Source organism: Camarhynchus parvulus, chromosome 1, assembly GCF_901933205.1.
Source record: "Camarhynchus parvulus chromosome 1, STF_HiC, whole genome shotgun sequence".
NCBI lineage: Eukaryota > Metazoa > Chordata > Aves > Passeriformes > Thraupidae > Camarhynchus > Camarhynchus parvulus.
The window spans coordinates 110465869-110482564 of NC_044571.1; the positions used below are offsets into that span (position 1 = coordinate 110465869).

General features: G+C 49.8%; 1 protein-coding gene across 2 annotated transcripts in view; it reads right to left on the reverse strand.

Annotated features, from left to right (window-relative positions):
* Positions 1–16696, reverse strand: part of IGSF3 (immunoglobulin superfamily member 3) — a 94470-nt gene that overhangs the window by 50271 nt on the left and 27503 nt on the right. The window lies entirely within an intron of this gene.

Consider the following 16696-nt stretch of genomic DNA (forward strand, 5'->3'; position numbering starts at 1 on the left):
TCCCACAAAGCAGACCTCAAACCAGTCTCTCACTAGGAGGAGATAAATAAATAAAATAAAACATACCCGTGTGTGGGCTCATGCAATTTTAATCAAACTAATGTCTGCAGGAGGGGGGGCAGAGGGGCGGGGGCAGGGAGGGATTACGGCGCCACTTGTTCCAAGCGCTCCAGTTCATTCCCCATCTGCGATCCCTTCACAGGAGCACGGGAGGCACAAAGCGAGCACGGGGCTGGCTCTGCTTTAGTCACCGTCGGCTGCTCATGGTGTCAGCCAGAGAGCACCCCAGAGAGCCACTCCTGTGCTGTGCCAGCTCGTTACACGCCGACAGAAGCACCTGGAGGGGGGAAAGCCAACGGGAGAGGAAACCGAGCATCCTAAAAAACCAGCGGTAACTCACGGCAGGAGTCAGGGAGACCAGAGCCACTTCCCCATGTGGTGGCACATGAGAAGGAAGACAGAGCACCCTGAGCTCCACTGGGAATGGTCTTGCCCAAAGAAGCAAGGACACTGCTCCTTTGTGGCAGGGTGATAGCCTGAAGCAGGCATCAAGGCAAGTGGGTGGCAGAGGAACACCGAAAAGGTAATGGTGGGCATCTCTGGGGTGGAAGGAGAAGGCAGCAAGATGGAGCAATGGCTTGAAAAGTATTGGGTGCCACTACCTTCAGAAATAGCAGGCAAAAAACTGGAGCTGCACAAGGGTAAAAGAAGCTAGTGGCTTGTGGGGATATAGCGATTTTTGCCAGCTGTGCCAATGTCTGATGTGCTTCAGAGGTGAAGGAGAAGATCATGGCAAGAGCAGAAGGGGAGCTCCATCTCTCACCTGACCATGCAGCCCTGCAGCCCCCATCCCTGCCTCTCAGCAGGCCTGCTGCTAAGCCAGCAACACCAATGCTCACCAGCCTCACAAAGGAACACAAAACGCTTAGTAACCATTTGGGAAGTGGTCCATTCACCTCAATACCTCCCCTGGGGACACCCAAGAGCCACCAGCTGCGGGGAGAGGCAGAGGCCACTGAGCTGCTCAGGGGGGGCTCAGGTATTAACCCACCCCCAGCCCCTGGGACCTGGACACAGCTCCCAGATGGGGATTAAAGCCAGCTAAACGAGAATTTCAAACACACACCCCACAGCAGCAAATAATCAGGTGCCAAGAAGGAGATTAACCCTGTGGGGCTGAAGGAAACAAAGGCATAAGAGCCGGTCTGTTCAAGAAGCTGCTGCTGCTGCTTCTCCCAGACGAACACAAATCCGACCAGGAGGAATCTGAGGGCAGTGCCTGCGTGAGAAATACTGATTGCTGGGAAATGTAAGCCTCTGACTTCACGCAGATCCACAACAAGTGGCACGAAGATCCCTGCCATAGCTGCTAGGCAGAGGCGGTGAGTCAGGTAGTCTCCCACCCAGGTTGTACCACAGGATGCACGGCGCCTCAGAGCTTATTTTAGCTGATGGTGAGCAGAGCACAGAGCCTCCTGCAGCAGTCCCTGCTCTGCCAGCTCCCAGACCTACAGCAGGCAGCACACAGCACCCTCAGGCACCGACCGCCATGCCCTGACAGGTGGGCAACAGCTCCTCATCTGGGGTCAAAGTGACACACAGGCCATTGATGGAGCAGTGGGGCTATGGGCATGTCCTTTACAGGTCACAAAGCCATTACTGTGGGGACACACACACACCAGCCAAGCTGGAGGGCTTGCTGTATCTGCAGACCCAAAAGAGCAGTGCCCTGGTCAGCATTTACTTGTTCAGGGGACCATCCATTCCAAGCCAAGATGGCAGAGAAGGAGGAACTGCTCCTCATTTGCAAGCAGATGCAGCCAGTGCTCCATTTGGGAGCAGGCTCTTCCTGCACTCTGCTGGCAGGATAACAGCTGTGAGAGACATGCTCCTTACTCAGGGGCTAGCTGAGTGTCATGACAGGCTTCCAGAGACATATCCCTAATGCTCGTGCTGCTGCAACAGGAACATGGTTCCCAGTCAAGCAGCCTCCAGCAATACCACCTTGGGCTGTGATCTTGTCAGGTTTCATAAGCTTAATCAGGCTCTGCTCTGGCTGGCGTACAGGGGTTTCACAGACAGGCTGGCTGGCTGTCCTGCTGCTCCACACAGCATCCCTGAGCACTCAACAGCAGTGCCAAGTCCTGGCAGTCAACGAGAGGACTCACATTTCAGTCTTGTCAACTTCAACCAGAAGATAGTAAGGGACAGGATGGGTGGCCCTGTGGGCATCAGCTCAGTGGACCAGTAATAGGGCTGGGACTGTGATGCCTGGCTCCAACTCATGACACTTTAGCAGAGATGGAAAGCATCTCCTAGCCTTTCAGTGAGAGATCTGAGGAGGGGAGGGTTCTACAGTGGCTCCTGGGGGCACCTGTGTCATCTAAAACATCTCATTAGTGCAAACTGCCCACAGTTATCTGGCTGAACTTAGCCCTACCAGAGCATCCTGCGGCCTGAACATACCACAGGAGACAGCAAGTCCATCTTGCTGCTCTGATGGTCTGTGACAGGGCTGCCTGCAGAAACTCATCCCAATTCTGCCAGGGGCAGCTCAGCAGCCATGCAGCACCCTGAGCCAGCGCTGCACTGTTCACAGCAACAGGCTCCGGCTCAGCCCGGCCCGACGGGCTCAGCCCAAATCCACAGCACTGCTGCCCAGCCCAGCACACCTCTGGTGTCCTGTTCCTTCTCTCCCCTTCCCTCCATCCACATCAAACCCTCAGCAAGAGGCTCTCTAAGCAGATGAGATCTGAGGAGCCCGGTGTCTCCGAGGATGGGCACGCAGGACACACTGCTCTGGCCACAGACACGAGGGAGCTGAGAGGATCTGAGAGCGCTGGGCACCAGCGTCTCACTCCCCACTGCTCACCAGTCCTGCGACTCACAAAGTCACTTCAAAAGCAGCTCCTCAAAGCACCATCACGGCCTCTGACATCCCAGTCACAAAGGGAGAGGAATAAAGGGTAGGAGGCAGCAGTGCAAAGGTAATTACTGCATCCTGACAGCCCTGATGGAAGACAGCACTGAAACCCCCATTGTCTGCTCCAGAGTCAAAAGCCTGAAACAGCATCTAGGGCACTCGAAGGACACATGCAAAGGGTAGGGGAAGAGCCCCCACAAAGCCCTGCAGAAGGAGGCCAGATGGAGAGGGACCCATGTCTCTGGCAGTTCAGGGGCCTCCTCCCATTGCAGGAGGGAGCAGGGACACTCACCCACAGTCCCTCTCTGGTCATCCCCATTTCAGCTCTCTCTCCTTCAGAACCTCCAAGATGCCAACCTACACACCCCACTGCTCTTAACAGCACAAAACCTCCCATCCGAGGTGTTCCACCTGCCACTTCTACACTCCCTCCTCCTCCTGCCTTCCCAGTGCTGCTGTTCCTCCTTTTCTTCCTGCTCCCTTTCCTCCTTCCTCTCACCTTTTGCTTGGTTTTTAACCCCTCCATCTCCCTCAGCCCACTCACTCTCCACCTTGCATGCCTTCATTGGCTCTCCTTCACACTGCCCAGCACTGGGATGACCACAGCCTTCCCTCTCCTCAGTGAGGCAGGAACCTCTCATGCAAAGGGATGCTTTTCCTTGCACCACTCCTCTGGATATGCTTATACACTCAGGGGCTGTTTGGATGATGGGCAATGCTCCTAAGATCTGCAGAAGGGAGGACACTGGAAGCACCCCTGTGATCACAACACACCTTTCACATCGCCCCAGAGCACCTGCCCCTCTCAGGGCAGCCCTTCTGGCCTGCACCCACAACAAAGGAGCTCCTTCAAAGCACAGAATCTCTCCAAATTATGGACTCATGTCCCTGACAATGCCACCTCTCCAGCCACTTTCCCTTCCCCACAGGTAAACACTGCTGTGCCAGTGCTCCCCCCTTCCAGCCCCAGTGCCAGGTGGGCCACCCATCAGGCACAACCACCACCTGCAGCTCTGCAAGGACTCCTGTCTGTGGACAGGTGGCATCAGTACACCTGAGAGAGCTCAAAAGGTGACAACAGACTGCCAGAGCACCTGTGGTCATCTGTGGCACTGATGCAATATTTTTGCAATTTTTTAGTGGACACAGAGCCCAACATTAACCCTCTACTGAGCAACCTGCCGCTTTTGGATCTCTTCGCTTCCGTGCAGCAGCACACTGCCATAAAGAAAACCGATCTCTCTAAACCTTCTCACCCCTCAGTATGTTTGGCATTACAAGTTACAATCAGGAAACGCTTTTGGTAAGAAATGGCTTCATAAAAATCTTGCTCTCTTGAATAGGCAGCTAAAAATGAAGGATGACAGGGTCTGAGAAAGTTAAGTGCTCAGAGCACATTGTGCCTAGCACAGAGGCATTCTTGTCCAGAAAACCCTGCCTGCCATGACACACTTCCCCAGGGCAGGCATCCCTAGCTCTACATTTCTTTGGAGAGCCCTAAGTTATCGTTTTAACTCTCAAGCAGCAAGGAATAAAGCCCTGAAGGGTGCAATATGTTGAACCACAATGTCAAGGAACCGGAGCAGGGCAGAGCCGGGACACTGAAGGGCATCCAGCCCATTAGCACCAACTCATCATCCACGATCCCTTAAGGCAGAGGCTCATTCAGACTTCAAATGGGGAGCACAGCAGCCCCACCTCTTGCCTCCTCAGGGTAAAAATCATGCTTCTCTCTGCATTCTAAAGCGCCTTTGTTCGGGTTTGCCCTGTTAGCTCTGGCTTTTCTTTGTAGGCTCTCCAGAAGCATCTCTTGTCGATGGCAAGGGCAAGTGGGGCGGCTAATCCCATTCCATTAGCATCCTCTGAAATGCTCCAAGGACTAGGATGCTGCCTGGGTGCAGGTGGCCAGAAGGCGGCTCTCACTAAGACAGCACGACTTCTGGATGCGTGCACACACACCCAGCCCCAGAGCCGTCTGCCATCAATAAAGCCTGCCAGAGGGGGGAAGAGGATAAAGAAACAGCCCACATGTGGCTCGAAAGGCGATTTTTCTCCTACAGGCACAGCTTTCCCAATGCCAAAGGTTGCCAATGCTCCTCCTTTCTGAAGGTGACACAAACTCCTAAATCGGAGGGGAGCATGTTATGTATAAAAACAACTAAGCACCCTCCCACAAGGGCCAGGGAGGGTGGAGGGGACACCCCCAGCCCCCAAGCTCCCGGGGGCTGCAGCAGCACAGCCCCTGATACCCCAGGGGGCAGATAAAAGGCTGACAGAAGCCATCCTCTCCTCATATGATGACCCAGCAGTGCCTGCAGCACTCTCATGTTCCTTGCAGCCCCCCTTGCCATTACATTTCCCATTTATAAACAGCTGTCTGGCAGTATTACTAATCAGTGCTGCATGGAATAATGTTACTTTTCCCACCACATTACTATTTTATCTTCTATCCTCCCCACCTCCAGCTGCTGCTTTCCTTCCACCACCCCCAGCCTGGAAAGCAATAATACATTTCTTCATTTTATTCAGGCTCTACTTTTCTGATAGCACAAACAATTTACTTGCAACCCATGAAAAAAAACAACCCAGAAAGTTTTGGTTTTTTTAAAATTAAATACTGTTAAACCCACTTAAAATAAATACTTGCTGAAGGAATATCAGCTGGAGACTGCTCTCTGACTTATAATAATCCCACTGCGCCCAGGGAAATCCTCTTAAACCTATATCAGATAAAGATTGTAAAACTGTTAGGGGGCTAAACTGACAGGGCAGACAAAGAATCAAGATGGAAAATTTCTCTCCCCAACTCCTCCGTACCAAAGGGGAGCTCTGTCCCAGTGCAGGTCAGGTTTCCTTCTCAGCACATAAAGCAAAGCCCTGCACCACCTGGAGCTGAAGGGAGAGGGGAGGAAGGCCAGTCCTGCCAGGGCTTTGGGCTGAAGGAGGGGGAGGATAGGGATGCGGTGGGACTCTAAAGCACCAAAGAATTGCTTTCCCTTTCCCACCTCTCCTGTGGGTAGCATAAGCAGGGCAGAAACCCTCTGGAGCTTTAAACCTAAAGGATTCTCCCCATCTCTCCCTTCCCCCAACCCTTCTCCCTTGGATGCTCAACAGCAACATCTCTAATTAGAGATAAGGATACCAAATCGTCAGAGCTAGGGGTGGGACAGAAGTAGCAGGATTTCAAGTTTAGTGCTATCTTATCTGAGATGACAGAAAAGATCTGATGTAGATTGGTAATGCTCCTAAAAGAAACTTGTGCTGCTCTGCAGTTTGCTTGAGCACCAGCCACCAGTTTGACTTTGTTGGTTTTGCAATTTTTCAACAAGATCCACACCACAGGGAGCATTTTGTGGCATAGAGCTGAGCAATGGGCACTGCACTCATCCTCTGCTCCATGGGGACTCCACTGTTCATCACCAGACCTACATGTTCTCCAAGAGAACTCAAGGAAAGCATCACATCAACAGCAGAGACAGCTGCCCCCGCCTCTCAGGGCAGCAGAGCGACAGAAGTGCAGAGCAACCAAGTCTAAGGGGCTGGAATTAAAGAACAAATAAAACAATCCTCCAGGGAAAACAAATTAACAAAAAAAAAAGAAAGAAAGAAGAGTGGGAGGAAGAGTAAACACAGCAAAAACCTCCCCAGGGAAGCACAGCAGGAAAATCAGGCAACGCGGAAGGCGAAGTTTTTGCTGGTAATGGAATAAGGGGCCGCTCCATTGCAGGATTTCTCAGTGCTGCAGCTGGCTGGAGCCACGGGGACCGTATTCCCTGTCAGAGTTCAGTGAGCAATTGCTAAGGCAGGGGATGGGTGCCATATGTTACCAGCTGCGCTCGCAGCCGCAGCTCTCCCCGTTTAACGCCGAGAGACTCTTTGGCGGCACACGAGCACAGAACCTGCACGCTTTGAGCCTCTCCAAAAAGACTGCCAGAAATGCCAACAGGCTCTGCCAGTGCCACTGGGTGATGGTCCCCATGCCAGGGAGCCACCAGGCTGTGCTGGCTGCTCAGAACCCAGCACTGGCGGGGAGGTGCAGGTGGGAGAAGAGATGGGTGTCCCTGAGCTCCCCTCCAGCCCCTGGAAAGCTGCCGAGTGCACAGGAGGTAGGAGGCAGGTACCAGGCTCTGCCCATCCCACTTTGCAGCCTGCTGGCTCCACCACCTGCTCATCCAACCCAGCCCAGCTCCTTCTGGCTCTCCTTTTGTGTGCAGTAATTTTTTTCTTATATTTCGGAGCTTCTCTTAGTTGTGCATATAGTGAAAAAAGTAATCATTTGTGGGGGGAGAACAAAGGCTTTGGGACTGCCCAGACCACATCAGGAGGAAATGTTGAATTCAGGATGGGAGACAGCACTAAACGGTTTCCAACATTAGACAACCTTTTGCCCCAGGCTTGAACCTAGGATGCTACGTAACCCACTTGTGGTAGAGCTGGTCTTCAAGTGCATCAAGTTCTCTGACTAAAGATCCTTTTCTCCTACTTAAAAACCTTTGCATCCTTTACCTCTTCTCAGCACATTATGTCAATATACACAGTCAGCCTATGTCACCAATCCCTCTACTCAGGGGGCAGACTGAAAGGCATCCTACAAAACACGACAATTATGATTACCAAGCACCTCATTTTACCAGGAACTGGGCAAAGCACATGGGAAGAGTCAGCAGGAGAAGCAAAAAGAAGACACGGTCTGAGCAGGGTTATCTTTTCAGCAATTCCTTTCAGGGCAGCAGAGGACCCCAAGCCCTGCATCCTCATTGGCACTGAGGAGGCCCAGGGCTCAGCAAAAAGCAAGTGCCACATTCCCATCACCCTGAGGGACGCCTGAGAGGAGCCAGACACAGCTCGAGAGCAGACCGGAGGGCACGACTCAGAGCCTTCAGAAAAGAGGCTTTTTCAGGAAAGGCTGCTTAGCTTTCAAAGATCATTTTAGCTGACTGTCCTGATGTTACAATTCAGGCTCGGCGCTGCACAGAAAGCCACCCAAGCAAAACACTGCAGCTCTTTACAGTCTGAAGGCAAGTCAGCATTCAGGGTTCCACACCTGCCTTCCTGACAAGGAAGGGATGTAGAAAGTCTGGAAACAAGAGGGCTCATTTTAAAGACAAGCCTAGATCTGTGAGCAGAGGGCCATGCAATTGCCTGAGGCTGAATTAATTTACATTTTTAGAAATGGCTTTTAAGAATACATTTTTTTCTTACAATGCATCAGCACAAGTCTACAAGTATGTCCAAAAAAGGACACATATTCTCATTGTAATTGTTCTCCACATGCTAGCTAAATTTAAAAAAGTACCTCTGCCTCAAAGGGGACAATATAGGAAAAACATATGGAATACAGTGATGTGTTCCAAATGTGTCTAATGCCAGGTTTTTGAGAAATGGGTAGGTGGATGGCATAAAAAAAGGAAAGAATCAGATGCCCAACTGAGAGCCCTTCCCACAAAGCATGTCATGCCACCAAGCTGCTTGAGGTTTTGAGGGACAGGGCAGAGAGGCTAGGGAGGGGAAGAAAAAACTGAAGAAAGAAACAAAGGAGTGGATACAATGGATTGCCCATTTTTTTTAGGCATAGGCTGCCCACCATTTGTTCCATTCCTCCTGCACATTCAGAGGTGCAGAAGTGATGCAATGTAATACAACAATAAGAAAGAAGAAACCAGGCAAGCAATTCCAACAGGAAAGAATAGGAGATGGCATACTGCAACGAAACAAGAATAACTGGAAGTGTTTAGCAGGAAAACACAGTAACATGGGATGAGATAAAGACACACAAAAGGAGGGAGCCCTGTCCCGCTATGCAAGGGCACGCACAGAGATTTCTGTCATAAGCCATCAGCTCCAACCTGACTGCTATCTACAAAGGAGAGGTTTAGGAAGCACAAGGAATAACCAGCCCATGGAATTCACTGCCAGATTGTACATGACTAAAGCACAGGGTTGCCTGTGCCAGGCTCCCACGTACCTGCCCACGGCGCTGCGGATCACCGGCCCCCCAGTCTGGCAGTGCCTATCAGCCTCAGAGCTTCTGCCAGGGGAAAACTGGGTGAGCTCAGGCAGCTACACTTTCAAGATAGCAGAAATGACTAAGCAGGACAGGAGATGAATCCTATTCAGCATTATTACCAGGCAGAGCTGAAATATAAGCCTTTGTTTTTAACTCCCGCTATCTGAGGAGCTCAAAGCCCATCACAATTATTTAGCATAGACTTTGTGAAAGGCTTGTGTGCTATTATCCCTAATTTTACCAGCTGGAAAATGGGGAGGGAGATGGATTGCTCCATATCCAGGGACATGCAGCAAGTTGGCAGCATAACAGGGCTGAATGCCTGTAGCATCTCAAACCAGGTGCAATTCCCCAGGCTCTGGCCACAGGAGCTGCCAGAGGTAAATATGTTTACCCCTCCCCACTCCTTCCCCATTAACAGACAAATACTTCTTTTCCACCCATAGCAGGAACAGAAAGAAAAAGCAGAGGAGCATAGGTCAATTATTTTGTGACAGTTACTACAGAGAGAATTAGGCATATAAAGGAGGACAGTAAGAACAAAATACCCTGTGTCTAGCTGCAAAGGACTACCTATAAGAAGGCATTTTTTTTTAAAATCCCTTTTTAATGCCAGCTAAAGGGTAATTTCAAAGTGAAGGACATTTTGCTCCTCTGGGGAGCTAATTACTGCAACAAGCACAGCCCAAACAGGCGAAGATGAATGCAACTCACACAGCACAACACCAATCCTGCAGCTCACTTTGGTTAACTCACACAGCTTGGCCAGATAAGGCACACACGTGTTCCATGGAGGTAGCCAAGCTGCCGAGACAGACTAAGGGAGATTAGGACATCTCTGCTTAGGATTTCCAAGTTCCACCTTCATACACCAGAGCAGAGCAATAGAGACAAACCCCTCCAACCTCACTAGAGAAATAAAAACAGTATGAAATATAAAAAATATGCCAGGAAAAAAAATAATTTGGGGATGTAAAATAGGTCCTTGGTGTTCTCACCTGGTTGAGATCATCAATGTCATGGCATTATTTAGTTCTGACCCTCCAAACTCCTTTATTTAGCACCAACCCTCCAAAATGCTGCCTAACAGCGGTTCCTTCCTGCAGTGCAGCCAAGTAGCTCATCACAGGACAATTCAGGGAGGAAGGGACCTTGGGGGTCTGTGGTGCAGCTACAGGGTGAAGCAGGGTCAGCTATAAGGTCAGACAAGGCCACTCAGAGCTTGATCCTGTCAGGTCTTGAAAGCCTCCGGAGATGAAGCCTTTGCAACCTTCCAGGACAGGCTGAACTGCTTATTTCGATTTTTGCCCTGTTGCTGCTCATCTGCAAAAAGCCTGATCTCCCCAGGACACAAGCTGCTCACTCAAGTACAGTGACAAACACTTTTCCCTGTCTCTCAGGTGAAGACAAAGAAGAAAAATGCAGCACAGAAAGAAGAGCCCCCAAAGACTTCTATCAAAACTGGTAGGTCCTTGTCTCTGAGACTGCCTTCCCTCTCCTCGACACCTGCCTCAAGCAAAGCCACCTTCAGCCCTGCTGACAGCTGCAATAAACCAGCAGCCACCCAGGTCCACGTGCCCCACAGGGAGAGAGAAGTGACTGCTCTCATCCAGGCTGCCGGGAGCAGACTGTGCTCTCCCCAGTCCAAACTGTGACGTGACTTTCTCCCTCTGCTCTGTGCTCAGACAGATCACGTATGGCAGCACTTGACGAACAAGAAGGGAAGCTGCTGGCAACAAGCAGCAGCAGCTGGTATGGGGTAATAAAAGTTCTTTTTTTTTTCTTGCCTGCTACACACTCTTTCACTCTCAGCAGAGAGATCCTGGAGGTTTTCGGTGGCAAGTTCAATAAGAGACCTGCCTTCTTCTCTTGAGGGCTTGTCTGAGACACACACAGCTCCCTTCTTTCCAGTGCTAAGTGTCTGGTCTGCATAAACCTTTCTCCCACCTCCCATGCCACCAAAGCCTCTCAGACACCCCCTACACGTGTCCTCCCTGTCCCAGCCACGGGCTTGCAAGTGGCCACACAGTTACATGCCACAGCTGCAGGACAGAGGATCCTGAAGACAAACTCCTAAGGGCATGGTCTGAGTGCCCATGGACTGAGTCCTGCTCTGCAGAGAGCTGCAAGTGCCTTGCCTTGGGCAGCTCAGCATTAGGAGACAAGACCCCACCACACAGAGACACAGCCAGCCCTGACTGACCTCAGGCAGAGATGCAGATGGCTCTTCACCCATCAATGCCCCTGTCCTCCACCACTCCCAAGCTTGGCACGGTGTAGAAACTTCACCACAATGGAGCTACCAGCCAAAAAACAACACAGAACCCCTTGGAGCCATCACAGATAATGCAGGACGCAGGAGAACAGCGCACCAACCCACCCAGGCAGGATAAGACCAGTGAGAAACAGCAGAGAGCAAAAGAGTGACCAGGCTGACAGGGCAGCCACTGAATAGCACCTAGCCAGCATGAAGCCTCTCTGCCCTCTGGGACCTAAGCCTGGCTGGAAGAAGGTCCTGGTGACCATCCCTGCAGGGATTACCACCAGCTCCACAGCAGCCCCTGCCTGCTGCAAAGGCAGCTGTGTTTGAGTGCTCCTTGTTTCTCAAGTCTGCACTGACATTGCTTCTTCCCAGTCTGTGGTACCGTGGGGACTGTGGTCTCCTCCCATCCAATCCCCTTTCATTTTTTTGCTTTAAGTTGTTTAGGATTGATGCTGTACAGCTGCTTCCCCCAAAATAAAGACTAAAAGACCTGCCACCTCCTCAAGTGCTTTGAAACCTTTCCTCCCGCTCTATCACTACCTGTTTAAGAAAAACCTCAAAGCTTGATTTCTTCCCTCAAATCACTTACTCTGAAAAAGATCTCAACGTTTTTGGGAGCACAGATGAAAAAACACTGAGATAAAAGTCTGAAACTTCTGAAGAGGTTAGACCTGGGCCTCTTCACTGTTATCTAAGTGAGGGTACAGGCACACAAACAATTCATCGCAGAGATACAGTGGAGTACAAATTTGCAGTGACTCACGCTCTTTGAAGGAACTGCCATGTGCTCAGTTCTACCCTGCAGCAAAACACAAGTTTACCCATCAACAGAAGCACAAACCAGCACCTCAATTTGCATAGCACTCCTGCAGCTTCACCAACTAAATTACTGCACAGAAACCTCCTCTACTACCCATATTTCAAGAGTTAAAGGATAATTCCAATGGTAACCTGGAAAATACTGCTGTCTTGTTAGCGGTGATGCTGTGCTTCTGGGATACTGCTTTCCTTCACCTGCAAATTCTTTGCTGTCTCTTAACTTCTTAAAAAGTACATACAGCCAGCAACAAGCAGGACCCCAACACAACTGTGTTCATTGTCCCCAGATCCATGATTTAATCACCCTTATTTAAATTTTGTAACTCCCCTCTTCAGTACACTCAAGTGTCTTCCCAATTCAACCACAAAGTCAAAATTCCCACCAGTTGCTTAGAAGCCTGATAGGGCAAGTCTCTAAAAGCAGCCAAGTTTACAGCCACTGGTGCCTAGCTCCAGTCTAACATGTACGATATTTCTTTAGTCAACATAGAGAACGATGTACTTAATTTAAACAAAGACGGACTGCTTTCCAGATTTGTCTTTTTCTGTCTTCTGATGGCAGATATTGCCTGGATATCTACCTCAGGCAGCGAGTCTGGTGTTAAACAGGTGGCAGACAACTCATGAGATCTTCCAAAATATTTTCCTGCCACCCTGAGTAAAAGAGCATGAACTAGCCCCAGCAATTTTGTGTCAGTCTCAGGGAGCTAAAATCTGAAGGCAAACAACAGAGTTGCAGACTTTGTACATGGGCTAATCCTTTCTCATAAATCAGTCACAAGGCTATGGCTCCACAACATCCTGAAGAGCTGCACCCTTTCTTTTTTTTTTACCCCACCTCCCTCAGCACCTGAGATGTCCTAAATTCTTCTCCTAACACATCTCATAGCCCAGGCATAACTCCATCACCCCAAAGATGCAGCTCAGAGGGGGATGAGAAGAGGAGCAGGAGGATACAGAAAGGCTTGTTTTTGAAGCAATTGAAGACTGGCGAAGAAGATTAAGCCTCGATACACATGCTGCATGGCAGAAGGCCTTTGAACCACATGACTGGCCTCATTCCTAGCTTCAGTGAGATTAGCACTTGTGCTGCATGCCTAAAATTCAGATAAGAGTCCCACAGAGTGCCTGGGGAGCACTTCTTACTCCAGGCCATCACAGATATCAGGTCCTCAAAGCAGTATTAGACTGTGGCCAAAGTCTCAGTGAGGGAAAAGGAATCTGGAACAGTGACATTAATAATGGCAGAGGGACAACTAACCATGCTTGCTGTCCATGAGGTGGAGAGAAGTGTACTTTCAAGCCAAACTGGCATGTCTCTGAAGCTGACAAGATTATTTTTTAGCAGGCTCAGAGCCCTGGAGATACAGCCTTCAAACAATGCTCAGGTGGCAGGAACAGAACACATCCCAGCTGCTCTGCTGCACGCTGAAATGCCCCAGTGCAGACAGCAGCCCCACATGCTGCTGCACCAGTGTCCCATGCAGCTCCCACATCACAGGGCTGTATCATAAAGGTGGAAAAGAGGAGAAACTCCTCCTCCAGCTCTTTCCTCAAACCATGGGGCACAACAATTCCAAGGTCCCAGAGCAGCAAGCCCAAAATCAACACTGCTTCAAAGCCATCCACTTCACACATAAGTGGAGAGAATAGAGATGCTAACAAACCTGTCTCCCTTCAGGCTTTGCTGCTGCCAGAAAAGAGCCACTCAATCTAATGAGTCAATTAAAAATTCATAACTGGATGAACAAAAAAAAAAAGTTTGGTTCTTTTTCTGAGAAAATGAGAACAGTAACTCTTTTCTGTACCTCTTCTTGTACTGTCTGCAGAAACAAAAGCAGCCTGAAAACCCCAAACCTATAGTTGAGACAGGAAAACAGAAAGGACCTGTGATATGACCAGGTCTGCAGAGAGGAGCTCATTTCCCCGAAGGACTTCAGGGACCAACAGAGTTGAAGCCAGCACCACTTCCCATGAATGAGAGGCAGAAGGAAGGCTCTCTGTAAGGGCATTCTGTCTACAGGTCATTGCTGGGAGCACTCTGAAAATTCAGTTTCTGTCAAGAGTTTGGCAAACCCACAGAAGGGAACGTACACAGATGCTCATGTTCAAAATGCAAGTGGACCCTAAGCCATTTCCAAAGTGAATTTTCAGAAATGAATTAAGCTAAACCAAATTAGGGCCCAAAATCCTGAGCGCAAGCATCCATGAAGGGGCATAATGTGATTTAACTAATCCACTAGAAGTTACTTTAGATCAATTTTCTTGAGTATCTCTGACACATGTAAGCTCCAAAGCCAATGTTCTCCAAGCACTGTTCATGGTTGTCTACAGACTCCCAGATCTCACTGGTTCGTAGCTGTGAAAAGGGAAGGACAGAGCAAAAACAGATCAACCCACCTTTGGCTCCCCAGACTCTTGGGAGAGCAGTGGAGGAGCTTCCCACTGCCCAGCCACTGGATATGCTGACTGTGCCCAACTCCAGCTCTTTGGCAGAGCCACCAGAATCCACCCAACCCCACCCTGCCCCCAGGCACGTTTTTCCAGTGGGTGTTGGTTTCAATGGGTTTCACTCCCCAAGGTGACTTAACAAAAGCAGCACTGACTCAGTCTTGTTTAAACTGCAGTGGGAACTGCAAATCTGGAGACCGAAAGCAAATTACAGACCTACAGATGAAAAATAGAATACTCAGGCATCTACCCCCCCAACCACTCACGGACATCAGATGGCAAAAAAGGCACCTAAATAAGCACCTACACCCATGCTGTGGAGCTTCACCTGGGAGAGTGGCTGGGCTGGCACCTCTGAAGGAAAAAAGACAAGGCCATGAAAGCTTGAGGCAAGAAGCTCAACCCAAAGGAAGGCTATTGTGATTGAAATCATATCCTGGCTCCTTTCACCCTGGATTTCTTGTGTCAACACAGCCTGAACCAGCAACACCACCATGGGCTGGATAATGTCAAAGTGGTTTCCAAGCTGCAGCCTCACAGACACCTCCTAAGAAAAGCAAACCTGCTTGCTCTCTGTGGGCTTGAATTTGCTAGAGGGGTGTCTGTGTTGTACAGGAGCTCTTTTAGGGGTCTTTCAGCCAAAGAGTTGGATGGCAGCTATTTGACTGCTGTTAGCTGAGTTACACACTTCAAATACTGCTTTGAGATACAGAAAGCAAGCTGGAGCTTGAAAAGGTCAAATCATCTAGTCAAAGAGGTGCCATGGAAATACTCCAGATTTTAAAAGTACCTGTTTTCGATTTTTCTAACACAAACGAAGAAAAAAAAGAAAAAAAATTCCCAAACTAGCTTCTCCACACTCATCCACAGACAGCTCAGTCTGCTCAGTGGTTTCAGGACGTACTCAGCATTGCTGTAAGAGCCTGAAGATGACCATCTCTCCTGTTCCCTTTTATGTGCTGCTCATTACTACTCCTCTCTTCCCTGCTCAGTTATTTCACCACCTTTGGCAGGCAGCTCTCTGGTCTGTGACTTGTGCCATCTGACACAGACTCCCTGGTCCTTTCCCTCTCTGTAAATCAGTCCCAGTTTTGCTTTCAGCCATGGCTTCAAACATTCCTCTGCCCAGCCGTGCTGCCTGGTGTCTCATTTTTATAAAAGCTTTATTAATGAAGAAAGCTCACTATTTCCTGTGCCTCTACACCATGATTCCTGCAATTCCCACCACTGTGCCACCTGCTCTCCACTCCAGTTCTCCCTCACAGGATTTTTATCTGACAGCCTATGCAGACCACACTGCACATGTTGGGTGGAAGGGTCTCACACCCCATTGTAGTGTTACACTTTAGTTAAATGGTATGCTCTGTCTCACCCCTTGAAAATGTACAGTTTATTCCAAGCCTGTGATCCTCCCCTGAAGTATCATGGATCTGTAATCCCAATGGGCCAAGTCTTATTCCGCATCCACTTTGAATCTCCCTGTTAAGCTGTGTGAGGGAGACCAGATCCTTCTTGGCCCTTTTCTCCCTAGGCTCTTCCCCTGTTCCCCCTTTCTCCCTCCCATGCTGCTCCCAGGGGTGGGACCCCAATAAATCCTCATCTAATTAGCACCCTCAGAGGCTGTGTGGAGTCTCCTTGCCTGACTGCCCAAGTCTTATTCCGCGCCCACTTTGAATCTCCCTGTTAAACTGTGTGAGGGAGACCAGATTCTATTCTTCTTGGCCCTTTTTCTCCCTAGGCTCTTCCTCTCTTCCCCTTCCTCCCCCTTCCCCCCAGAAAGTATCATGTATCTGTAATCCCAATGGGCCAAGTCTTATTCCGCACCCACTTTGAATCGCCTTGTTAAACTGTGAGGGAGACCAGGTTCTCTTGGCCCTTTTCTCCCTAGGCTCTCCCTCTCTCCCCCTTCCTTCCCTTATCCCTCAGAAACCATGCTGCTCTCAGTGTTGGGACCCCCAATAAATCCTCATCTAATTAGTACCCTCTGAAGCCATGTGGAGTCTCCTTGCCTGCCTGCCCAAGCGTTATTCCACACCCACTTTGAGTCTCCCTGTTAAGCTGTGAGGGAGACCAGATTCTTCACGGCCCTTTTCTCCCTAGGCTCTCCCTCTCTCCCCCTTCCCCCCCTTCTCCCTCAGAAAGTATCATGTATCTGTAATCCCAATGGGCCAAGTCTTACTCCGTGCCCACTTTGAATACCCCTGTTAAACTTTGAGGGAGACCAGGTTCTCTT